At 38.3% G+C, this 25,990-nt stretch overlaps 2 non-coding genes across 2 annotated transcripts; one reads left to right on the top strand and one right to left on the bottom strand.

Annotated features, from left to right (window-relative positions):
• Positions 1 to 10,584: 10,584 nt before the first annotated feature.
• Positions 10,585 to 10,678, bottom strand: TRNAI-UAU (transfer RNA isoleucine (anticodon UAU)). The gene is made up of 2 exons: positions 10,641 to 10,678; positions 10,585 to 10,620 (listed from the first exon to the last, which is right to left on the bottom strand). It is a non-coding gene; the product is annotated as a tRNA-Ile (tRNA).
• A 13,650-nt stretch (positions 10,679 to 24,328) lies between these two features.
• Positions 24,329 to 24,401, top strand: TRNAM-CAU (transfer RNA methionine (anticodon CAU)). The gene has a single exon. It is a non-coding gene; the product is annotated as a tRNA-Met (tRNA).
• Positions 24,402 to 25,990: the final 1,589 nt, after the last annotated feature.

Here is a 25,990-nt window from a genome sequence, read left to right on the forward strand (position 1 = left end):
TGCAGTCCTTCTTAACATTAGACTATATTAATAACCGCTGATGTACTGCTAAGTGCAAAGGTCAGAGGATCTGGGTTTGGGTCAGGCTCTGCCCTTGACTTGCTGCATGACCTGGAGAAATTGTGGGAATTCTGAGTATCTCAAAAATATCAAGTCTTTTAACATCTTGGTCCTAGCTCCCCATCCAGGACCCTGCAAAGCAGAGCTTGCACTCAGGCTGTGCTAGCGAAGGCCCAGCTTCCCCCTTGAGAGAATGAGTTGAGGGGGACTAGCTAATATAAGAGAAGCTGTCGGCATTTAGCAGCCTCAGTCTGTAGTCACTCACTTCTCTGTGTTCAAGCCAGCAAAGTCTGCCCTCTTGACTAGGCCCCACTTCCCTGGGCATGTTATTGGCTTCAAAAAGCCCAGTTTCCAAACCTTCAATAGAGGCCAGGGAACTTGTCCTTGTGTGTCAATGCCCTAAGAAGATACTCAGTGTTTGGGGCACTTACTAACCTGAAAAACTGTCTCCTATAGGCCAGTAGGGCCATTCTCCAGGATGTACTATATACTAGTTTATAAACAAGTCTCAATAACTTCAAATTATTGAAATCACACAAGGTATGATTTCTAACCACAATCAAATTAAATCAGAAATCAAATTAGCTTGATTTAATCATTCTGCATCATATTTAAAGATAATAACATCATTTTGTACTCTATAAATATATGCAATTATAATTTTTCAATAAAAATAAATATATAGGCTAGGCATAGTGGCTCATGCCTATAATCCCAGCACTTTGGGAGGACAAGGTGAGAGGATTGCTTGAGGCCAGGAGTTCAAGACTAGCCTGAGCAACATAGCAAGACTCCCATCTCTACAAAAAAATTTAAAAATTAGCCAAGTGTTATGATACATGCCTGTTGTCCCAGCTCCTTGGGAGGCTGAGACAGGAGGATCACTTGAGCCCAGGTGTTTGAGGTTGCAGTGAGCTATAATTGTGCCACTGCACTCCACCCTGGGTGACAGAGTCAGACCTTGTCTCAAAATAAATAAATAAATATATACATAAAAAAATAAATAAAACCTCCCTGGTCTACAAAAAAATAAAATTAAAAATAGAAGGAAATTTGAAGAATCAACAGCTATTTGGAAATTAATACCTTTGTGAATTACTCATGGATAAAGAAAGAAATCAGAAGAAAAATTTAAAAGTATTTTGAGCTGAATTAAAAAAACAACAAAACATATCAAAATTTCTGGTATTCCACTGAAGCAGTACTTAGAGAGAAACCTGTATCTTTACACTGTATATTAGAGAAGAAAGACCTCAAGTAAATAACCAAAACATTAATCTTAAAAACTAGAAAAAGATGAGCAAACTAAACCCAAAGCAAGTATAAGAAAGGAAATAGTGATAATTAAAGCAGAATCAATATAATGGACAACAGAAAAATAATAAGGAAAATCAATGAAAGGAAGAAATTATTTTTGGAAAATCCAACAAAACTGACAAAATTTTAGCTAGATTGAACAAGAAGTAAAAAAAAAGACACAAATTAGTAAAATCAGGAAGTAAACAGAGGCCATCACTACTGATCTCACAGAAATTAAAAGCATCATAAAGGAATAATATGAACATTATGCTAACAAATTGTACAACTTAGATGAAATGAAAAAAAATCCTAGAGGACACAAATTATGGAAATTAATCCAATAAGAAATAGAAAATCTGACTAGACATAAGTAAAAAAATTGAATTAGCAATTAAAAATCTAACCACAAAAAGCTCAGGTTGACATGGCTCTACTGATGAATTCTATTAAACATTTAAAGAGAAAATAATATCAATTTTTCACAAACTCTTTCAAAGAATAGAGGAAGAGAGAACATTTCTCAGCTTACTCAATGAAGCCAACATTACCCTCCTAAAAAACCACAAAAACATGACAAAAACATAAAATTACAGACTGTTATATCTCATAAAGTTAAGTGCAATAACCATCAACTTAACATTAGCAAAGCAAATCCAGCAATATATAGAAAATATTGTATAACATGATCAAGTGGGATTCATTCCAGGAATGCAAGGTTGGCTTAATATCTCAAAATCAATTAATATAAAATATCATTTTAACAGAAAGCTCAAAAAACACATTATCATCTCAATAGATACAGACAACATACTTAATAAAACTCAATCCCTATTCATAATTTAAAAATCTCAATACACTTGGAATACAAGGAAACTTCTATAACCTGATAAAGGGCTTCTATGAAAAACCTACAGTTAATGTCATACTTAATGGTGAAAGACTGAATGCTTTCTCCCTAAAATTGAGAACAAAGCAAGCATGTCTGCTTTTGCCACTTTTGTTCAACATCACACTATATATTCTGGCTGGTATAATCAGGAAAGAAAAAGAAATACAAACCATACATATTGGAAAGAAAGAAATAAAACTGTCTTTATTCACAGATGACATGAAACTGTATGCAGAAAATTTCAAGAAATACATACACACTCACATGCAAATAGAACAAATAAGAGTTAAGCAACGCTGCAAGATACAAGATCAATTGTGTTTCCATATACTATCAATGAACAAATTGAGAAATTAAGAAAACAGTTCTATTCACAATAGTGTTAAAAAGTATAACATTTTAAAGAATAAATATAACAAAATAAGTATAAAACCCTTTGCTGGAAACTACAAAACATTGCTGAGAGAAATTTTAAAAGGACTAAAGAAATGAAGAAATAGTCCATGTTCATGGAACATAATCACAGATTGAAAGACTCAAATGTAACTCAATATTGGTAAGGTGGCAAGTCTCTTTAAGTTACTATACAGTTTCAATATAATCCTTATAAAAATCCAGCATAAATTGAGAAGTATATCTTAAAATTTATACAAAAATGCAGAGGACCCACAAGAGTGGAAATAGCTTAGGAAAAAAAAAAAAAAGAAGAAGAAGAAAAAAGGCTAAGAACTAAAACTTCCAGGTTTTAAAATGTACTCTTAGACTGAGGTAATCAAGACAATATAGAACTGGCATAAAGGCAGACAAATGGAAAAGAATCGAAAGTTCAGAAGTAAACCCTTACCTTTATGTTTCATTTATTTTCATCACAGTTTCCAAGGCAGCTGGGAAACAAATAGCTTTTGTTTTTGCTTTTTTAACAAATGGTACTGAGATAGTTGGATACTGATTTGAAAAAAAAAAGAAAAGATGAAATTAGACCCTTACCTCACACCACACAAAACATTAACTCAAAATTGATCAAAAAGCTAAATATAAGAGCTAAAACTATAAAACTTTTAGAAGAAATGATAGGAGAAAATCAGCATGACCTTAAGTTAGGTAAAATATTCTTAGATATGACACTAAAATCACAATTTATAAAACAAACAAAATTTGATGAATTGGACTCATCAAAATTAAAACAATTCATGCTTTAAAAATCATTATTAAGAAAATGAAAAGATAAGCCATAGAGTGGGAGAAAATATTTGACAATTATATATCTGATAAAAGACTTTCATCCTGAATATATAAATAACTCTTATAAATCAATAAGAAAACAATTTAATTTAAAAGTGGACAAAGTATTTAAATCGACATTTCACCAAAGAAGAAATATGCATGGCTAATAAGCACATGAAAGGAATTCTCAGTATCATTAGTCATTAGGACAATTCGGTTAACAATTATAATGCGTAGCACTTAGTACTTACCTGCATGGCTGCTAAAACAAAAAAAAAAGGACAGACAGTAATAAAGTTTGTGAGAATGTGGAGAAGCTGGAACCCCCATATAGTGCCAGTGGAAATATAAAATGGAGCAACCTCTTTGGAAACTTTCTTTAAAAGACAATCATAAATTGACCATATTACTCTGCAATTCTGTTCCCAGCTATCTATCCAACAGAAATGAAAATGTAAGTCACACAAAGACTTGCATACAAATGGTCATACAGTATTATTCACATTAGTCAAAAAGTGGAAGCAATCCAAATGTCCATCAACTGGTGAATGGATAGGCAAAAGGGGTATACTACTCAGCAATAAAAAGTAACATATTACTGACACATGCTACAACATAGATGAACTTCAAAACCATTATGCTAAGTGAAAGAATCCAGAGGTAAAAGACCACATATTATATTATTTCATTTACACAAAATGTCCAGAAAATGGACATTCTGCCTCAATAGAGACAGAAAATAGATTAGGGATTGCCTAGGGTTGGGGTTAGGATTGACTGTAAGTGGGCATAAGGGACAGACTGGAAATCTCTTTTTTGGAAAGATGGAAATGTTCTAAAACTGTTTGTAGTGACAGTTGCATAACTCTGTAAATTCACTAAAAATCATTGAACTGTTAAAATTAGTGAATTTTATGACATAAATTGGAAATTATACCTCAATAAAGCTGTTAACAAAATAAGGGGTAGTCAGGGAGGGCCTCTCTGAAGAGGTGACAATTGAGCTCTGACTTAAATGATGAAAAAAATCCCAATATGTTAGCACCATTTTTGTGGCAGGATGAGACTTGAAAGCACAAGCAACACCGAAAGTAAAGGTCATAAGGCAGGAATGAGCTTGGGGGTGTTAGAAAAACAGAAAGAAGGACCTTGTGGTGGTGACAAACTGAGTGAGGAAGAGAATGGAAAAGACAACCTCAGTGAAGGAAGTAGAAGTGACGGAATTTAGTGAATAGTTTCACGTAAAAAAGAGGGATGTGGAAGGTCATAAGTTACCACCTTCAGTGGTAGGACTGTGGCAATTTTTACTAAAGAAATGGATGCATGGGGAAGAGAAGGCTTCGGGGACAAAATAGTAAGTAAAGTTTAGAACATATTAATTTTCAAATACTTGTATGTGATAATTCATTTTACTTGTCAACTTGTGTAGGCCATGGTGCCCAAATATTTGGTCAAATGCAGGTATAGAAGATGTGTTTTAGATGAGATTAACATTTAAATCAGTACACTTTGAGTAAATCAGATTATACTCCCTAATGTGGGTAGGCCTCATCTAATTAGCTGAAAATCTTAAGAGAAGAAGACTGAATTCCCCAGAGAAGAGGGAATTCTGCCTCCAGACTGCCTTCAGACTAAAGCTGCAATATTAACCCTTCCCTAGGTCTTCATCCTGCTGGTCTACCCTGCAGATTTTGGACTTGCTAGCTCCCACTATGATATGAGCAAATTTCTTAAAATAAATGCCTGTTTGTTTGTTATCTATCTACCTACTTATTCATCTATACATATATATAAAATACCCTATTGATTCTGTTTCTCTGGAGAACTCTGACTACAGTGTGCAAAGGGAGATATCAAGAAATGAGTCAGAGATAAGAATCGGGAGCACAGGGAGATGGCTCTCCTGAATATTAGTATGGATGTAATTTAGACAATGAAGACTGTGCAATATAGAGTCATGATTCTTAACCTTTTTCAGTGGTAACATACATAGAAAAATATACACAAAATTTCAGCAGGTTATCTATCTCTGAAATTCATCAGTATAGATATAAGTTAGCCTAAGATTAAGAAGTGAACCAAGGACTGATTCTGGGAGAAGACTCTTACTTAGAGAAGAAAGGGAAGAACTGAAAAAACTGGAGGGTTGGAGATGTCAAGAGAAAATACAACCTCATCAATAAAAGATTAGTCAAGAATCAAGCACAAAAAAAAAAGAAAAAAAAAAAAGAATCAAACACCATTGAATGCAAGTTAGAAAAAATCTAAAAGTGTTGATGGGTTTTCTCCATGAGAATGTCACCTGAGTAGCATCAATCAAAGCAGTTTTAGTCAAATGGTGGGTGGACGTCAGATTGCTGTGGGTTGAGGCCTGCAAGAAAAGGAGAGGCATTAATTTAGATTTCTCTTTCTGGAAATAAATGTTAAAGTGAAGGAGTGAAAAGGGCAATCTCTTGAGAGCAGCAGTGTGGATCAAGCAGAGAGTTTTTGTGTGTATGTCCATTTGAAGATGACAGACTGGTGTGTTTATATATTTTCTATTTTAAGCTTAGATCTTCAATGGGGATTTGGCATTTGGAGGTACAAATCAAGAGTGTAGTCTTTAACAAACAGAGAGACGTCTCTAAAAGGATCAGGCAAGCAGTTAAAGCTGGGAACTGATGCAATTGAATTGTAAATGCATATAAAGAGGATGGAAATAATGTGAATTAAAGGAGGTTCTAGTTTTTCTGTGAGATAGAAGGTAAGATCATCTTGTAGGAATGAAGGCATTATCACGAAGTTGTGTTATAAAGGGAATAGGGGAAATTTTGCTAAAACTTCTCTGGGTGGATGAGAGAATCATTAGGCCTGAGATTGCCTGTAGGCTTTGAGGTTATAGACCACAAGATTGCAAAAAGCATGAAATTAGCCTGCTTTCCTTTTATCTTATAGAAAAGATAGGGTAAATATTGATGGGAAAATATAGACAAAGTGATATGATGCTTCTATGGTTTGAATGTGTCTCCCAAAGTTCATGTGTTGGGAACTTGATTCCCAGTGTGGCAGTATTGGATGGTGAGATCTTTAAGAGGTGTTTCAGTTATGAGTGCTCCACCCTTGGTAATGAGTTAATGCCATTATTGCAGGGAGTGGGTTTCTTATAAAAAGATGAGCTCTGTTCCCTCTTATTTTCTCTCTTGACCTCTCTTTGCCCTTCTGTCATGGGTCAACATAACCAGAAGGTCCTTGACAGATGCCAGCCCCTTGTATCTTGGACTTCCCAGCCTCCAGAACCATAAACCAATGAATTTGTGTTCATTATAAATTTTCCAGTCTTAGATATTCTGTTATAGCAGGACAAAATTAACCAAGATAAATGCTTTACACATTCTTTGTTCTTTTCCTAATGACTTTGTGATAACGCTTCAAGAACTGAATTATGAAATCCTGTTAAGATGTCTATAATACTTCAACAAAGATAGAGTGAGAGTCAGCAATTATTTCATTTAAAAAATTACTGTTAAAGCTCAGTGTCATACAACAATAAGCATTTATTTCATACAGGTTTGTTGGAGAAGTCAGCTGATCTAGGCTGGTCTCAACTGGGTGGCTCTGCTTCAATCTATAGACAGCAGATGTAGCCAGACAGCTTTTCTCTTTATGTCTCTCATTCTCCTTCTCAGAACAGTGGGTGAATTGGGGTTTGTTTGTCTTATGACAATTTAAAAGATACAAGAAGGTGTGTAGAAATAGTCAAGGTCTTTTAAGGCTAGCCTGAAAATAAGCACACTGTCACTTCTAACCCCTTCCGTTGGCCAAGACAGTTGAGTGGCCAAGCCTAAGTCAAGGGACTTTTGTTTTTCAGTTATCTATTGCTTCATAACAAACCACTTCAAATGTAGTATCTTAAAACACTCACCCAAGTGTAGTAACTTAAAACAATAATGGTCATTTATTTGCTGATGATTTTACAATTTTGGTAGAGAATGACAGAGATGGCTTCCCTCTACTCCATGTGGCATCTGCTAGGGTTGATATATATGAGATGACATTTTCATTCACATGTTTTATATCTCAGCTAGACTAGCTGGAATAGCTGAGGGCTGGCAAGGAATTACTCTCCATGCTTCTCCATGTGGTTAACTTGAGTCTTTTCACAGCATCACAGTCTCCAGGTATTTGGACTTCTTAAATGAGAGCTGGCTTCTACCTGAAGGCAAAAGTGGAAGGTGACATATTTTCTTAATGCCTGGGCTCAGAAGTCCCAGAATGTTATTGTCATTGCATTCCATTGTTCAAAGGAATTAAAAGCTCAGTCCAAATTCAACAGGAAGGGAAATAGACTCTACTTATAGATAGGGAAGTGTCACCATCATATTGCAGAAGAGAATGATAGACATTGTTTCAGTCATTTCCAGAAATACAATCTACTATAAATGAAGACAAACACTCTACCCAGTATAAGCATATGGATGTAGAGAGGAACCAATAATTCAGTCAACTGCACAGTATAATACAAATGTGTACATTAAAATTATTTTAAGTGATTCTAGGACCAGGCCCTTTCTCTGGTGTCACAATCTGGAGAGTGGTTAGTTAACATCATAAACAGAAACCCACACTGCAGAGGTGGCCACTAAAAAGTACTTCAGTTTTCTTTATTTTTGATAAACACCAAAGACTGTCATAATTATTAAAATATGGTCTCACTGAGTAAATTAGTTGTTCCCCCCAAATGTGAATTAAATATTTAAGAGATACTGCCCCAAAGGAACAAGAATTAAATGAGCTCTGTGGCCTTTAACATGAGGGATGGTGCCCTAGGATAGACCTTTCAGTAGTCCTGTGTTCTGCTACTGGGTTTTCCTGACTCTGATTGATGTTTGACTGAATCCTGCCTCTGAAATATTGTTGTATTTGCCACAAGTAAAGCTTTCATGAAAGGTAGTTTTGGAGTTAAGAAACACTTAAGTGCATATATAGCAATAACATTCATTGGGTGTCAGGCAGATGGGAGGGATGAGGAGGGGATGAGTATATACACATAATGAGCACGATGCGCACCGTCTGGGGGGTGGACACGCGTGAAGCTCTGACTCCGGTGGGGCAAGGGCAATAGATGTAACCTAAATATTTGTACCCCCGTAATATGCTGAAATAAAAAAGAAAAAAAAAGAAACAATAACAGAAAACAAAAACAAAAAATGGGAACTTCATCGAGCCTAGAGAACAGATTTTATGTCCATTTTCTGCTTCCTTCCAAATAAATGACCATGTGCAGAATTTTGTTGGAGATCTGCTATCACTATAACTTGTTAGTGTGTTGAGGAGAATAGCGAACCATCCCCTACTGTCTTACTACAGCTGCCTACCAACATCTACCAAAAAAATCCCAAAGTTGTATAACACAAAATTGGCATAAGCCAGTTTATAACAATTCTTTATGGCAAAGGTCACCATTTTTCTAACATCTTTTGCAGATACTCAATAATATCCTTAATTGACTGGAGACAGAGATAAAATAATTAAGGAGGTAGATCTTAAGAAAAATTATCCAAAACTTAAAACTAAGGCCAAAAGAGTACTAGTGCCCTTTCAAAATCATGCTAGAGCATTGTCTAACAAGCCCACTTAAGGGTCAACCGATCCTCTGCGTTAATGCAACCCTTGAGGGGTCACTATTTACTATTGATTAGGGCACAGACTCTATAAAGTTAAATGTAATCCTGTAGAAGATTAAGTTTTCAATGATTTTTGCCCAGTAAAGATGCAACTAGCTTCTGTCTTTTAGAAAAAAATGATATGAAAGGCCATAGTTTTCACTATATCCCTGTAGGACATTAGCTAGTTTTTTAGTCAAATTTGCAATCTTATTTGAGCATTCTTTTTCCCTCCACTGACTATACATTCACCAGTCTTTTCTATTGCCTTTTGAACCAGTTTACCATACTCCTTATTTCCTCGTTAATGACAAATAAATCTTTGACCGTTAGTCACTATATATATTTGATTATTTTACTTTGACAGCTTTTAAGATACTCTGGTAGCTTAGCAAGAGCTATGAAGTGAGAAATTGCCCACTTTATTACCATCATGTACTTTCCTGAATGGGACCTCCCTATCCTTCCTCAGGAGATAACTCTGTAAGTGCACCGTGTTCAGATACATGAAGGACACATTTAGGAATCCATACCTCAAGAGAGAGTTCTCTGTGCACAGATTCATTCCACTCACCTTTTGCGACATGTCCCAAGTGTGACACGAGTGCTTTCAGGTTTGGGGCAATCTTTAAAGCTAGAAAAAGAACTCAAAATTCCCCGGTTCAGTTCACCCTCTTGGGAAGAGTTGGGAAAGCATCTGATAAAAAGCTATATTCGGGCAAACTGCGGGTTCCACATGCTCTAGGAGAGGGGGAGCATATTTTAAAGTAAGAATCCCTACCTACATCGTACCCACCCCACCCACAACAATATGCTTATTTTTGTAATGTTCTGCAGATTTCTGGCTTCTGGGCCTCATTGTCACTTACCATTTTCCAGGTCCAGGCAGTTGGGCCGTCTGAGGACACCAGGTTCTGATTCTCAGAACCTTCTGATAGAAGCAGCTAGATCTTCCATGACTATTGGTTCTATCAAGTAAAATTAGGTGTGTGTGGTGGTGGAGAGGGGGGAGAAATACTGGAGGCGACAACGTCCGTCAGAAATTAGTACTTATTTTTTTCCCCCAAGCCAGAGTTTAATCAGGCAGGAACCCTTTACAGTTTCCCACTTTGAGTGTCCTCAAATGGAGTTCACTGTGTATCATCTCAAGGAAGTTACTTATCACTTAATAAGTGTGTACCAGAGGCTATTCGAGAAACGATGATCATAAGAACAAAGTGGGGAGGAGGACGGCAAGAGATGATGTTCTTTATCTGAGGTCGGCTCACAGGACAAAGAGGAGATAGAGGGTCAGTCACTGCAGCACAACGGATTTGATCGGTAATTGAATGACATTGCTTGGTTCTAAAAACTGTAAGGAAATCAGTAAGAATAAATGCTATAAGACAATTCCAAAGGCATTAAAAACCATGGAGTATGGTGGCAGGAGGGAAGGGGTCTTCAAGTTATACTGTTTGGTCGCAAAAACAGTGCTCCAGGTGAGGCTCGAACTCACAACCTCGGCATCGCTCGCACACATACTGCCATATAAGTACCGCGCGCTAACCGATTGCGCCACTGGAGCACGCGTTCCTTTTTTCCGGTCACTCAATACACGGCCTATACAGGAACATCCGGCGCATTTGCTCAGGTCACAATGGCCTAGTTACCCAGGAAACTGCATCTCCCGGACGCATGCGAAGGCTGAGTGGGTTCAACCGCGGATCCCTCGAGGCTCCTGGAAGCGCGGAGCCTGCTCTGCTGGCGGAAACGAAGGCGAATACTTCCTTCTTACGCGACCGGGAAAAGTGCGGATGCTTGAGAGACTCCCTCTGCCTCACGCGTCCCCTGGAGGACCCTCAGTGGCGGCAGTGTGGGCGAGCGAGCGTCTCTCCGGGTACTTGTCCCAGCGTCGGAGGAAGCCCGCCACTTGCCCGCGGAGGGGGTGGGGGATGACAATCCCTGGGAAGATCACGAAGCCCCTTCAGGTGGGATTTACTAAAACCGCTCATTTCCTCTCGATTCCGTAGTTACAGAAAGGGCATATTGCTGGGCTGCATTGTCTGCGGCTGTCTGTGAAGCAGTCGATGGAATGGGGGTTCTGTTTCTTGCCTCGGGCATCCCTCCCTGGGATCTGAGAGTTGAAACTAGGGTAAAACAACTGAAACATGCTAGGAATTGGGTCTCTGAAATTTTGGGTGTCTCTTTGCTAGGTTAAACTAGGTTTTTTAAAAATGTATAACCTAGATTAAAGACCTTGTGCTTCGCCAGAGTGTTTTGAGATGAGAGGATGGGAGAAAGGGCTGTATCTAGAAGTGCGTGTTTCTACTGGTATGTTTAACATACCCGGAGATATCGGGAGTATTTCTTGTGGGTGGATAATGCAGGGGAGAGAAAGTATACAGAATTAGTTGGCCTTTCTATCCCAAGCAGTTTCTTTTTTAAAAATTTAAAAAAAAATAAAAACTATATATTTAAGGTGTACAACATGACGTTCTGATATACATATACACAGTGAAATGATTCCTACATTAACATACCCATCTCCTCACGTGGTTACCACTTTTTGTGTATGGTGAGAGCACCTGAAATCTACTCTCTTAGCAAATTTCCAAGGTATAATACAGTATTAACTGTAGTCATCATGCTATACATTAGATCTCTTGACTTGGTCATCCTACACAACTGCAACTTTGCACTCTTTGACCAACATCTCACCATTTCCACACGCTCCATCCCTGGTAACCACTGTTTTACTCTCTGCTTCTCAGTATTTGACGTTTTTAGAATCCACTTTAAGTAAGTTCATGCAGTATTTTTCTGTGTTTCGCTTGTTTGACTTAATCTAATGGCATCCAGTTTCATCAGTGTCACAAATGGCAGGGTATTTTTAAGGATGGATAATGTTGCATTATTTATATAGAACATATTTAATTTATCCATTCATCTGTCAACAGATACTTAGGTTGTTTGTGTAGCTTGGCTATTGTGAATGTTTCAATGAACATGGGCACGCAGATATCGCTTTGAGATCCTGATTTCATTTCCCTTGGGTTTATAACCACGAGAGGGATTGCCAGATCATATGGTATCATATTTTTAATTTTCTGAGGAACCATCATACTGCTGTTTTCCATGATGGCTGTGGTAATTTACATTCCCACCAACAATGTACAAGGGTTCTCCTTTCTACACATCCTTGCCAACACTTGTTATCTTTTATCTTTATAGCCATTCTAACAGGTGTGAGGTGATATATCATTGTGGTTTTGATTTGCATTTCCCTGATGATTAGAGATATTGAGCATTTTTTCTATTGGCCATTTGTGTATTTTCTTTGGGGAAATGTCTATTGAGATTCTTTGCCCACTTTAAAATCAGATTGTTTGGTTTTTTGCTGTTAAGTTTTGTGAATGCCTTATATACTTTGAATATTACCTCCTTATCAGATATGTTCTCCCAACCCGTAGGTTACCTGTCCATTTTTTCCATCATTTCTGTCACTGTGCAGAAGATTTTTAGTTTGATGTAGTCCAAATTGTTTATTTTTGGTTTTGTTACCTGAGCTTTTGGTGTCCTGTCCAAAAAGTCATTGCCAAGGCCAATGTTAAGGAATTTTCTGCCTATATTTTCTTCTAGGAGTTTTATAGTTTTAGGTCCTATGTTTAAGTCTTTAATCTATTTTGAGTTTATTTTTTCATATAGTATAAGATACGTATCTAATTTCATTCTTTTTCATGTGGGTTCCTAGTTTTCCCAATATCATTTATTAAAGAGGCTATCCTTTTCCCATTGTGTATTGTTGCCACCTTTGTCAAAAACCAATTGATTGAAAATGTGTGGATTGATTTCTGGGCTCTCTATTCCGTTCCATTGGTCTATGTGTCTCTTTTCTTGCCAGTACCATGCTATTTTGATTACTGTAGCTTTGCAGTGTATTTTGAAGTTAGGTAGTATGATGCCTCCAACTTTGTTCTTTCTCAAGATTGCTTTAGCTCTTCGGGGTCTTTTGTGATTCCATATGAATTTTTAAAATGTTTTTATTTCTGTGGAAAATGTCATTGGAACTTTGATGGATAGAGTCTTGATCTGTATATCATTTGGGCATCATGAACATTTTCAGAACATTAATTCTTCCAATCCATAAATCTTTCCATTTATGTGTGTCCTCTTACATTTATTTTTTCAATGTTTTATAGTTTTCAGTGTACAGATCTTTCACATTTGGTTAAATTTACTACTAAGTATTTTAGTTTTCTTGTAGCAATTGTAAATGGGATTTTAAAATTTCTTTTTAGATAGCTTGTTGGTGGTGTAAAGAAACACAACTGATTTTTGTTTCTTGATTTTGTATCTTGCAACTTTACTGAATTTGTTTATTAGTCTTAATGGCTTTTTTGAGAAGTTTTTTAGAATTTTCTATGTATAGGATCATTTCATCTGCAAACAGTTTTACTTCTTGTTCTATTTGGATGCCTTTTATTTCTTTTTCTTGTCTATTTGTTTTTGTTAGTACTTTTTGTACTATGTTGAATATAAGTAGAGAAAGTGGACATCCATGCCTTATACCAGATCTTAAAGGAAATGCTTTCAGTTTTTCTCCCTTGATTATGATGTTAATTGTGAGCTTTTCATAACTAACCTTTATTGTGTTGAGGTAATTTCCTTCAATACCTGTTTTGTTGAGAACTTTTATCCTGAGTGGATGTTGAACTTAGTCGAATGCTTTTTCATTATCTCTGACCATGTGCTTTTTAATCTTTCATTCTGTTAATGTCATGTATCACATTGATTTGGGCATGTTAAACCAACTTTAATCTCAGGGATGTATCACACCTGGTCACAGTGTGATCTTTTTGATGGGTTGTTGAATTCATTTTGCTATTATTTTTTAAAGATTTTTACACTTACGTTCATCAGAGATATTGGCCCGTAATTTTCTTTTCTTATGGAATCTGTCTAGCTTTGGTATCAGGGTGATGTTGGCCTCATAAAATGAGTTTAGAAATATTACCTCTACTTCTATTTTTGAAAATTTTGAGAAGGATTGGTATCAATTGTTCTTTAAATGTTAGGTAGAATTCAACTCTGAAGCCATCTGGTCCTGGGCTTTTCTTTGTTGGGAGGTGCTGTGGTGTGTGTGTGATTTGTCCCTGTCAAAACTCATGTTGAAATTTAATTGCCAACGTAAAGGCATTGAGAGGTGGTGGGACTTTTAAGTAGCATTTGGGTCTTAAGTGATCCACCCTCATGATGGGATTAATGCAGTCTTGTGAGAGTGAGTGAGTTCTCACTCTCTCAGGACTGGATTAGTTGCCACGAGAGCAAATTGTTATAAAGGGAGGCTGCCTCTCCTGTTTTGTCTCTTTGCATGCACTGGCTTCCTCTTTCTTCTGCTTTCTGCCATATGTTGAAGCAGTACAAGGCCCTTACCAGATAGGATGCCAGATCTTGTACTTCTCAACCTGCAGAACTGTGAGCTAAATAAATCTCTTTGAAAAAAAAAATTACCCAGTTCAGGTTTTCTATCATAGAAACATAAAATGGACTAAGACAGGAGGTTTTTAATTATTACTTCAGTCTCCTTATTTGTTATTGATCTATTCAGGCTTTCCATTTCTTCTTGATTCAACCTTGGTATGTTGTGTGTTTCTAGGAATTCATGTATTTCTTTTAGGTTATTTAATTTGTTGCAATATAATTGTTCATAATAGTTTCTTATGATCCTTTTTATTGTTAGTATGTTAGTATAATACACACCCAACAGAAATAGTCAACTGAGGAAAACTGACAGATATGCCAACCCTCCCTCCTGTGTATGAGCCTTTTGTTCCTAGATCAGTCATTCATTCATTCCACAAATATTTATTTAGCACCTGTCTTGTGCCAGACAGTATTTTAGGTGCTCAGAATACATGAGTAAGTAAAATTGACACAAATAATCCCTGCCTTCCTAGAGCTAACATTTACAAAACAGAGGTTTTTAAGAATCCTCCACTTTTTTAGCTTCTTTTCATTTACTCATTTATTTGTTAATTCCTTCACCAGCATTACATATCTTAACATCATTCTGGTAGAGTGTGAAGGGTGTAGTATATCCCACTATACCTTTAACACAAAACCAGTTTCCACTCACATCTTTCCCAGTTATTTCCCAGATTATTCTGTATTCTCTCTCAGGTGTCCTTCAGTATTGTATGGGAATACGATACTCCACCCTTGTCACTATTAGAAATTAGATCTAAGGCACAAGCTATAGCTTTTGGGGCACATATATGCCAAGGGAAACAAACGCATGCTGGATGGAAGAGTTAAAAAACAGGGGGAACAGGGCAGGATCTTACACTTCTATTGGGGGCTAGAGTTCACATACTTATGATGTCACTAGATTTCCTACCAATAGAGAGACAGAAAGGGACCACAGGGTTCTTTTCTTGAGAAGAAGGCTAGGATGGGCCTCAATGTAAAAAGGCACTCTAAAAAACAGTGTAATCAAAAGATGAAAGCTGAAGGAGAAGATTCCTGGCAGAAGGAAACAGAAAGGTTGAAAGAAGAAATAAGAGAAAAGGTAAGCTGAGGTAATTAATGGTAGAAGGGGAAAAAGTCTGTGATTTCAGGGGCCAGTTGATGAGAGGAAATGTTGAGGCTGCAGAGCATCAGAAAAAAATTTTACTTCTCTGACGTTACCAAGAAATGTATTTGTCATTTGCTATGGCTTTTTATTTTTCCTTGCTGTTAACAGATACTCACTGAGATCCTGCTACATGTAAAGCACTGTGCCAAGTGTGGTGGGAAATTAAAAAGTCAGGGCTTTGTCCTCTAGGGACTTCCACTCTAGACAGAGAGAAAAGGTATATACCCAGGAAACACATAGTATCAATGCAAGGCTGTAGATGATTCTGTACAATAAGTGATTCAGACAAGAAGTAGAGATCAAGGAGAAAGATCTCAGTTTTTGCTGGTGAGGGACACAAGATCAGTCTGTGGCTTGAAGAGGATTTGGTTAGGCTATGACCAAGAGGAAGAGTCCTGCAAGCTGAGTATGGGAAAAGACAAGGAGACTGGCCTTGTGTGAGTGCTTAAGAATGGGAAGAAATCCCAAAGGAACTTAGAAAATCTAACTCATTAACCTACCCTCTTTTTTCAGTCAGTGCCTGTTTGTATGAAACATGGGATAATTAGACTATATCACATTCTTATCCTCATCTGCACTTTTACTGGTTCTGCCGTTCTGTAGTGGGCCTTCAACCTCTCCACCTGGGTGAAGATGGAAATGCCAGGCAGTTCCTAAGTCCTCTTCAGTGCTCTCTTTGCAATCTGCAGTGATGAGATCACATGTTGGATTCTTCTATCAAAATCAAGTAAGTTCTGCCTTGAAAGGTAGGGTCCAGCTCCAATCCTATTCTGCTTTTTCTGTCCCAGTACACCTGAAGGAAGCAATTATATTCCCACCAGTAACAGTGGCTCATTTCAGAAGTATTTCTTAACCAGGGGCCCTCTAGGAATACCAGCCCAGGTAGAATCATTATTCTAGATCCTTTTGCAGCTTCCTTCTCCCTCCATCCCTAAGCTTCCCACCAGCTGCCATTAGTCCCTACCTTAAAGTCCCTGCACTGCATCTTTTAGCACTCTCAGCCCTCAGGCCCAGGAAGGAGGCCCTAGAGAGCTGCTGGCCTTTCTCCCCTCTCCCTCCCTAATTCAGTCTGCTTCATATCTGGACAAATTTTCATGCCATCAGCACCCTTCTTCTTTCCTTCTTCCTGAGCTGTGTACTCCTGGCCTTCTCTCATTTCCAAGTACCTGGAAATAGTACTTGGTCTGCACAATCACCTTCATCATCATAGGTAAGGGATGGGAGGAAGGGGATTCTCTCAATTATCTTGGTTCTTGGCTGGGGTGGTGTTCCATTGTGCATGGCCTCTTGGAAACTTCTCAGGGACTGCTAAGAAAAAGAGGAATCCAGTGAAAAAAGAAATATAATAGAGTAGGGGGAGCTAAAATGACAATTTGAGGTCTTGGGAATTAGTCCCTAGGCAATAGACTAGGCTAACTATATGGGTTATCCCCCTTTTTTCCTGATTAACAGGTATCTGTATGTTCCTTGAATTACTACTGCATTCTCTGCATATTTTGAAAGTAAATAAGTTATACAAGAAAGTTAAAATCACCTTTCTCTACCCCTCTTTCATCCTTTTATGCAGTGTCACACTATTCCTTTTATCTGGTGAGTGTTCTTGGGGCTTTGTGAGTGGAAATTGGGCCAGGTCCTGAATCTGGAACTAGCATACCTATGAGTTTCAACTATTTCTCTTGAGCACAGCTAATTTCTGGGTATACATTTGGTACGATAACTTATCATTTGCTCATTGCAGCTGTTTCTGCTCTATAATATTAGAATTTTGCCTTCATTGAAGGAAAATAATCCATTTCTTCTATACATTCTATAAGAACCATGTCTTAGAGATGAGAATTTGTAAAATAAATTGTAGTAGGGTGAGGGGTGGGGTAAAGATATGGGATTGATATTGAGTAATCTGCACTTTAGGTTCTTAGACCATGCTTTCATTTGTTAAAACTGCTCAAAACTATAATTTCTTAACAAATATCATGCTATAGTCATTTTCATCTTCAATATCTTCATCCTTTTCTCTGGAATTCTCTGCTTCTTTAGGTCTCATCATTTTTAGCTTCAGTGTGTTTTACTGCAAACAATCCAAGTTTTACCCAAGTAAATATCAGTGACCAATGTGAATCCAGAAACAAACATAGTGAGGAAATTGGGTAGAGATGACTAGGCTAACCTCAATAGTGGTGAAGGGTAACTTCAGTAGAAAGTTCATGTCAAGCCTGTAATTCAGATTTCACAGCCACAAACACACTCTTGTTTAACTACTGTGTAAGACTGAAAAGAGTTGGCCTGTACTAATCATTGTTCAGGTATGGATTAGGAGTCCAAGAACTTAGGTTTTCACAGGAGAGAAGACACAGTCAGAATGCGTGGAGGGAAGTGGATGAATCTGCTCTGTCTCTTGGGGACTTGGAATGAGAAACTTCCTTCTCCTCGCCTTGAAAACTCCCTAGGCCCCATCACTGTTATTCCTGGTATCCTGGCAGTAGTTTTCTAACAGGAACAAAGCTCTTTTTCTACCTATGAAGCTTGAGTTTTGATTTTAAAAAATTCTCTGCCCTCTGGGAGTTTCATGAGTGGGATCTTTTTACTCCTGTATTATTCAGGATTCTTTTGGTTACAGGTAACAAAACTTTATCCAAATTACCTTAAGCAACAAAAAAGAGTGAATTTATCGGAAAAAATGCAGGAGTAGCTCATAGACTCAAAGGAAGCTCTGGTGGGATTACAGCTACTCAAGAGACTTTGGGAACTAGCACCTGGAACTCATTTCTTTCAGGATACTCCTCCTCTCTCACCTCCACTTCTCTTGGAGACTTCATTTTTTCAGACAGAGATGTCAAGTAACCTGGTGTCTGGCAGTTCTGGGAAAAGGGACAGGTGGCTCTCTCTGCTAGCTTCAGTGTATGAAATCCGAGAGCTCTGATTGGTCACACTTGGGGTATGTCCCCAGCCTTAAGGTCAGAGGCATGAATCTATTGCCAGAAGGTCCCTGTTGTCTTCTTCCAGAATCCAGCCATTCCTGATGGCACCACCGCCTCTTCCTAGGCTGCCAGAGCTGCGAGGACCAAGTGGTAATCCTGCCTCTTTTAAGAGCAAGGTTATCGTCTGTGATAGTTGTGCCAAATTAGCCAGGCCGTTCTGGGTGGGCACTCCCCAGCTGGGAAGTGCTCTCTTCTCTCCAAGAAAATCCGAAATGTGAAATTTTGCATCAACAGAATTTTACTATGTCCACTTTCTCCTAGTAACCTTTTCTCCTTTCCCTCTCGGAGGAACAGATAGCCATCGCACTCTTCCCCCCCCCCCGCCCCCCGCCCCGCCGTCATTAAAGGCTGTGACATTCCCTGTGTTCTGGGCCGCCGGAAATCGTGGGTAATGAAGTGTAGAACAGCACATCCACTCCTGAATAAAGTTAACAGGCCAAATAAAGCCCACAGCAGTTGAGGGATGAATTCAAGTGGTCGAGCGCTCGCTTAGCATGCGAGAGGTAGCGGGATTGATGCTCACATTTTCCAGGTCTCACTATTTGTCTCCCGGCTCTCCGAGTGAACATCAGACTTGCTGACCTCTTGAAAAGAAAGAGAAAACGGCACATTTGAAGCGCTAACTGGTTAGAGACCCGTGAGCTTAGGAAGAGAGCGCCGGCAATGACTCCCTAAACGTGCCATAGACTTACATCTTATAAGTTGTTTTCTCTTTGTTCAGAGGAACTGTGATCCCAAGAGTGTGGAACATACCCATTGTTCTTTTTCTCCCTGTTTTTTCCTGCAGATTGGCCCAAAATGCAACACTCTGCCCTGGAAAGTAGGGTAATTAAAGCCCCAGCTTTCTTTTCAAGTAACCAGAAAGTACTGCTGAGATTGTGGAAAGCAAACCCATGAAGCGGTTTGTGAACTCCTTGGGCGCACCCCCAAGTTGTAAATATTTAGCTGTAAGGAGAAAAATCAAATATAAAAGGCAATTTTTTCCTAAATTAAAAACTTGTTTTACGGCTCTACTTACATGTGGTACCTAGTGTAGGCAAATTCATAGAGACAGAAAGTAGAAAAGGGGATACTGGGGACTAGTGGGAAGAAATGTAGTTACTGTTTAACTGGCACAGAGTTTCTGTTTGGAATAATGAGAAAGTTCTGGAAACGGACAGTGGTGATGATTGCTCAACATTGTAAATGTACTTAATGCCACTAAATTGAATACTTAAAATTTTAAATTGTAAAATTTGTTATGCGTATTTACCACAATAATAGAATACAGTTTTGTTTTTCATTTAACGTAGTGCATAGTCTCATCATCTGTTTTCTCCACACCAGCTCGTCCATTCCTTTATCACTTAACAAAAACTTATAAATTCTAGATTTATTCTTCCATCCATCAGATATTAATTCAGAATCTCTTCTGAGACTTCTCTCTTATGTTTAAGACTTTTCCCTCAAATCTCTACACCCAATGTCTTGACAAATATTGCAAATCCTTCCTGCACAACCTCTCTAGAATCTTTTTCTTTCTTCTCATTCATCTATCTTCTCTTCATCCATTCTACAATGTTTATGAAGGGTATATTTTACCACATGAAGTATAATGATGTTTGGAGCTGCAGAGAGACTCATGATATTCACATCAGGAGCTGGCAGAATGAACCTCAATCCTTTAATCTTTTGAATTTCTTCCCCTTTTCTCTCCAATTCCAGTTTCCCATTTACAAGATCCTTGACAATTCAAAACTAAACACCTTTTCCTAAAATGTTACTTTGATGATGTAAGCTGTCTGAAATTTTCTCAAGGGTTCTTAAGCCTCAGTGATGCTTTCCCAGTCTCTCTAAGTGAGAACAAGAACCCTTCGACCTCTTGGAAAAAACGAGAAAGTACACACCGAACGCAGTAGTAATTTGGACGCCAATGTTGTTCGTGACGTATGGGCACAAACAGTACAAGGCTGCCCATGGCTCTACTGGCATTCGGCATAGTATAGATCTACCAATTTATAATTTGTTTTCTCTTTCTTCCAGGACTGGTGATACCAAGCGACGTAACAAATTGCTCTTTCTCTCACTTTCCTCCTGCAGCTTGCTCCTAAAAGAGCCACAGTCCTGAGGAGTACAGGGCACAGCTACCCGGGTAAATAAAGCCCCAGCTTTCTGGTTAAGGGACTCAAATCGGGAGTCCCAAGTAACCAGAACCTACTGGGAAAGACACTGTGGAAAGCAAACCCAGGAAGTTGTTTGTGAACTCCTGGGCATAACCCACGTGCTGTGAAAAAGTGGCTCCGGTCCTAAACGACTTACCTAAAAAGAGCTTGAGAACTGAACTAAGTGATAGCCCGCTTCCCAGTCCACATTGGTCACACTCTGGAGCTCTCCAAGTATTATAGTATTGTGAAGGGTTTGAAAATAGTACTGACTTTGAAACCATGACACACAGAAGGCTGGTCCCTACTTGGAACTTGAACACAAGGCAGTCAAGTGCCTGCAAAAACAAAACCAACAATATTATCCCCAACGTTTCAATGAGACACAGTCTCACCACTTAATACAAAAATGTCCGAGTCACATCCCAAACTACTCAGCATATGAAGGACCAGGAAAATCTTACTACACTTAGGAAAAAACAGTTAACAAACCAATACAGAAATGATACAAGTGGCAGAATCAGAAGAAAAATACTTCAAAGCAATTATTCTAAAAATGCCAAGAGAATTAGGGATGGATCCTCTTTAAGTGAATGGAGAGTTAGAAAGTCTTGCCAAGTAAATGAAAAATATAAAGAATACCAAATTGAAATTTTAGAACTGAAACTTAACCAAAAAAAAAAAATTAACCAAAAAACTTCAGAAACTTAAAAAAAAAAACAAACAAACTCAGTAGCAGCATGGATATGACCAAGCAAAGAGTCTGTGAACTAGAAGCTAGAACAATGGTAATTAACCAATTTGGACAACAGAAGAAAAAATATATATTAATAAATGAACAGTGCTTCAGGCAGGGACCAATTAAAAAATCTAATATTTACATCATCATTGTCCTAAAAGAGGAAAAGAAAGAGGGCTTCAAAAAAATAGTTTTTTTTGAAGAATTAATGACTGAAAACCTCTCAAATTTAGCAAAATTAAACCAGATCTAAGAAGTTCAACAAACCTCAAGCAGGATAAACCCAAAGAAATCCAATCAAACTTCTGAAAACTAAAGAAAAAAATTTTTTTGAAAGCAGCCAGAGAAAAATAAAAGGAAAACTGCAATTCTGAATGATTGTGGATAAATAGAAACCACAAGGTCCACCAATAAATTTCGTAACATTTATTAAATGCTGAAGGAAAAGACCTGTCAACCCAGCCCAGAATGCTATATATGCAAAAATATCCTTTAGACATAATGGTGAAATAAATACATCTGACTTGAAGATAAATTGAGAATTCATTGCTAGCAGAACTGGTAGAAAAGAATTAGTAAAGATTAGAGATAAGAAAAAAATGTCAGAAGGAAACTTAGAATATCACCTATTAAGGAATAATAGAAATACAAAATATCTGGGTAAATATAACAGACTACTATTCTTCTGTTGAGTTCTTTAAAGTATGTTTGATTGAAAGCAAAAATTGTTAACATTGTCTAATGGAGTTTTCATTGTATCTAATTGTACTGTATACCTAACAGAAAGGGGCTAGGGTATACAGACTTAAATGTTGAGGTTTCCATATTCAACTGGAATGGTAGGATATTGACTCTATGAACAAATGATAAATGAACAAATGATACATGAACAAACCATAAATGAATGATAAAATGGTAAATCTATATACAAACATATCAATAATAACATTAAATGTAAATTGTCTAAGTACATCAATTACTGACTGGAGATTGTCAGAAGGTATTAGAAATAAATCATGGTCAAACTATGTGCTGACTATGAGAAACTCAAAATACATGACATAGGTGGAGTAAAAGTAAAGGAACAGGGAAAATCAAACTATGAAAGCCAAAATAACAACAAAATAGCTGAATTGGCCATGTTAATACCAGACAAAGCATATTTCACAATAAAGAACTAGCCAGATATAAAGAGATATCATATAATTATAAAGTGTCTATTCACTAAAGGGATGCGACTTTCCTAAATGTCTATGCCCCTGGCCACAGAGCTTCAAAACTCAAACACAAAAGTGGATAAACCAGAAACGAAAAATAGAAAATCTAATTATAGTAGCAGATGGTATTACTCCTTTCTCAGTAATTTATAGATTTAGTAGACAACAAATCAGCAAACATATTGACTAACTGAACTACTCTATCCACCAATGGATATAATTGACTTTTTAGAGCAAAATCACAATTTAGGTAAAAAGAAGAGCCAGAGAATTAAGAGATAATCAAGATCATATCACAGCTAGGAAATCAGGAATAGTCAGAGTGTAGAAGAATGACATTATTGAAAGTGATATTTTTGAAAGACATATTTAGCTGTAAATGCCAGGGAGACTGAAAATGACAAATCTGAAAGTGGGTCATCCCTTATCCATATTAATCTTGCCACCTCTTGATGTCTGAGGTGATTGGATTTCTTCTGAATTTTCTGAGCCTACTACACTACCTGGCAAAGAATACCTTCCCAGTGAATATGCATTGAATGAGTGGAAAGATATTGATTAATTCAAAGGAGTTGTGTAAGAATAATATTCAGGGTTTGGCAAATTATGAGATGTGGTATTTGAAAGAAGAGAATGAGTCAAAGTTGATTTGGAAGTCAAAGCCCAAAAGGGAGGTAAACAGGAGGTTTGGAATTAGATATTTGCTGTATGAATGAATGGGCTACTGTGGAGAAGAACAGGTAAAGAGATCATGAGCTGGAAGCGAGAGAAAAAAATATCTGCTTATCAAGTCAGGCTTTGCCACTTAGCACCTCTGTGACCTTAGGAAGGTCACATCTGAGCCTCCATTACATCTGGAAAGTGCAGATTAGGAGACATTTTGGTTGCCAAAATTGAGTTGAATTATAAGAAGAAAACTCAAACCTCTTAGTATAATTAATTAATGTTGCACAAAATTCTAAAAGAACAAAACAAACAAAATCCCCAAACGAACAGAGGTGATTATTCTAAGTTCAGTTTGTGTTTTTTGTAGAGGGAATGCCTCCAGTTAGGTATTATAGATGCAAGTGGAGATAAATCATAACAGAATAGTATGGACAAAGGACACATTGGAGGACTATTTCTTGCCTCATTCATTCACGCGGTTGGTCAGACCAGTGAACTATTGTTAAGTGAGCACCTTCGTTTGTTTTCAGCAACGGAGACCATGGAAGGTGGAAGGAAGAGTGACTAAGATCTGTGAGGGAGGGAAAAGCCAGGTCACTGGGCCACACGAGAAAAGAGTAGCCAAAGAACGGTATGATTGTCCCTGGTCCCCCAGCCCGCACGGTCCTATCGTTAGGTGAATCCTGGACAGGCGTGGACTCCACTGGTCCTGGGTGCAGAGTCCCTCAGGTGTAGCTTTGGCTGATGTGGAGTAATTTCCAAGTGGCATTACTTATGTTCTGGGAAGGCTAGGAAGTGATAAAGCAGCCGTGCTACAGAAGAAGTGTCGATACCTGCATGGCAAAAAAAGGGGCACCGTCGCCCTCTTAGCGCAGTCGGCAGCGCGTCAGTCTCATAATCTGAAGGTCCTGAGTTCGAACCTCAGAGAGGGCAGGCTTTTGAAGCCTCCCCCACACCAAATCACAAAACACCTAACGCTGGGTCTTACCGGATAGTACAACAATCATTCTTTCTCTTGTTGCTTTTCAGCCTCCTGGTGGTAACATTTACATTGCACCGCAAACTGCCAGCTGTCCGATGAAATTGGTCTTCCTCTCCGGCTCGCACAGGAGGCGGGGGAAATTTCTAGTCCAACTTCATGCTCTCAACGGCACCCAGCCGAAATTAGCCGCGGCAAACTCCTTCATTATCTTCATCATACAACCAATGTTGATAGACCACTCGTCTTCCTAGGACACTGTTTGGGCAGCGATTCAAGAGGGAATACAACGCAAATATTCCCGCCCTCCTGAAATTGCATCCCACTTGGGAGAACTGGGGGAGAAACAGGAAGGAAACAAGAAAAATACCTAAGAAGTTGTGTGACCAAGTCTATTGTGAGGGAATCATTAGGCAATAAAGGTGTCGGGAGCGTCGAGCTGACACATTCAAGCTTTCAGGGGAAGAGTCAGGGAGGTTGTCACCTGGGAGGCATCCTTTAGCCTCCTCTTCCTCCAGTCGTCTTGCTGGGGCTCTTGTGTCCAAAGTTTCTATTCTAACACTGTCATGAGAGTAATTTTTACCTGTCAAGGCAACTGGGGATATGAGAGATATTTGCATGTGAGGCTACTTGGCTTGGTTGGATAAACGATGGTACATGACTACTGGGGTGGTAAATCTTTCACGTTTCTTCTTTGCGTGCAAGAGGAACACTGTGGGTTTCTCAGGGTGGATTCGCAGCACCTAGAGATGAGTCTGAGCAGTTCCATTAGCTACTGCTTTGGCTTCCCTGTGGAATGTGGGCCACTCACACTAGGCTTGTGCCATAGGTGCTCACTAGGGGTTTGACTAGCGGATTTACTGACTGAAGTCAGAGCCCACCAGGGTTCTCTTTTTGGCTAGTACAGACGTCCCTCTAACGTTTCACATAGTCCTTGTGTGAAGAAAAAGCCCTAAATGGGCTTGAAAAATTGAATTCTCTATGGTGAAAGCAGGAAGCCTTGCCACAGAAGGACATCATATCAGCATATGGTAGGGGCTCAGTACAGATATGTATTCTCAATAGTCAAGAGGGTTAAGCAGCAAATCTGACCAGAATATCTCTGGTGGAGAAAAGCAATCTTGTTTTCATATCCACCTTTCAAAGTAGAATTCATCCCCAGAAATCCATCTGCCTTTCCATTTGAATGGCATATGGACCATAATTCTTGTCTGTTTATGTCTGGAAGGAAAGGAAGTAAAGATACTTATTGGTCTTTCATCTTGGAGAAAAGTCCTTCCCCATTATGTCTGACATAGATGAGTTGGATGGGAAGGAATTCTGACTCCCAGAACATTAGTGTTTTTGTTGTTTACTTTTCCTTCTTTCCTTAAATTAAACACTGAGTAAAAGCCCTGTTTTCCACAGTTTTCAATGGGCTCTTAAAATTCACCCCTGTCCTCCCTCTACTCTATCCTATCTTAGGATCCTAGTATCTGCCTATGCCAACCTTATCTTTCTCTGTAAGTTAAGGGGAAGGATCAAGCCCCATACAGCGAACGGG

The sequence above is a fragment of the Eulemur rufifrons genome, chromosome 18, assembly GCF_041146395.1.
Source record: "Eulemur rufifrons isolate Redbay chromosome 18, OSU_ERuf_1, whole genome shotgun sequence".
Taxonomy (NCBI): domain Eukaryota; kingdom Metazoa; phylum Chordata; class Mammalia; order Primates; family Lemuridae; genus Eulemur; species Eulemur rufifrons.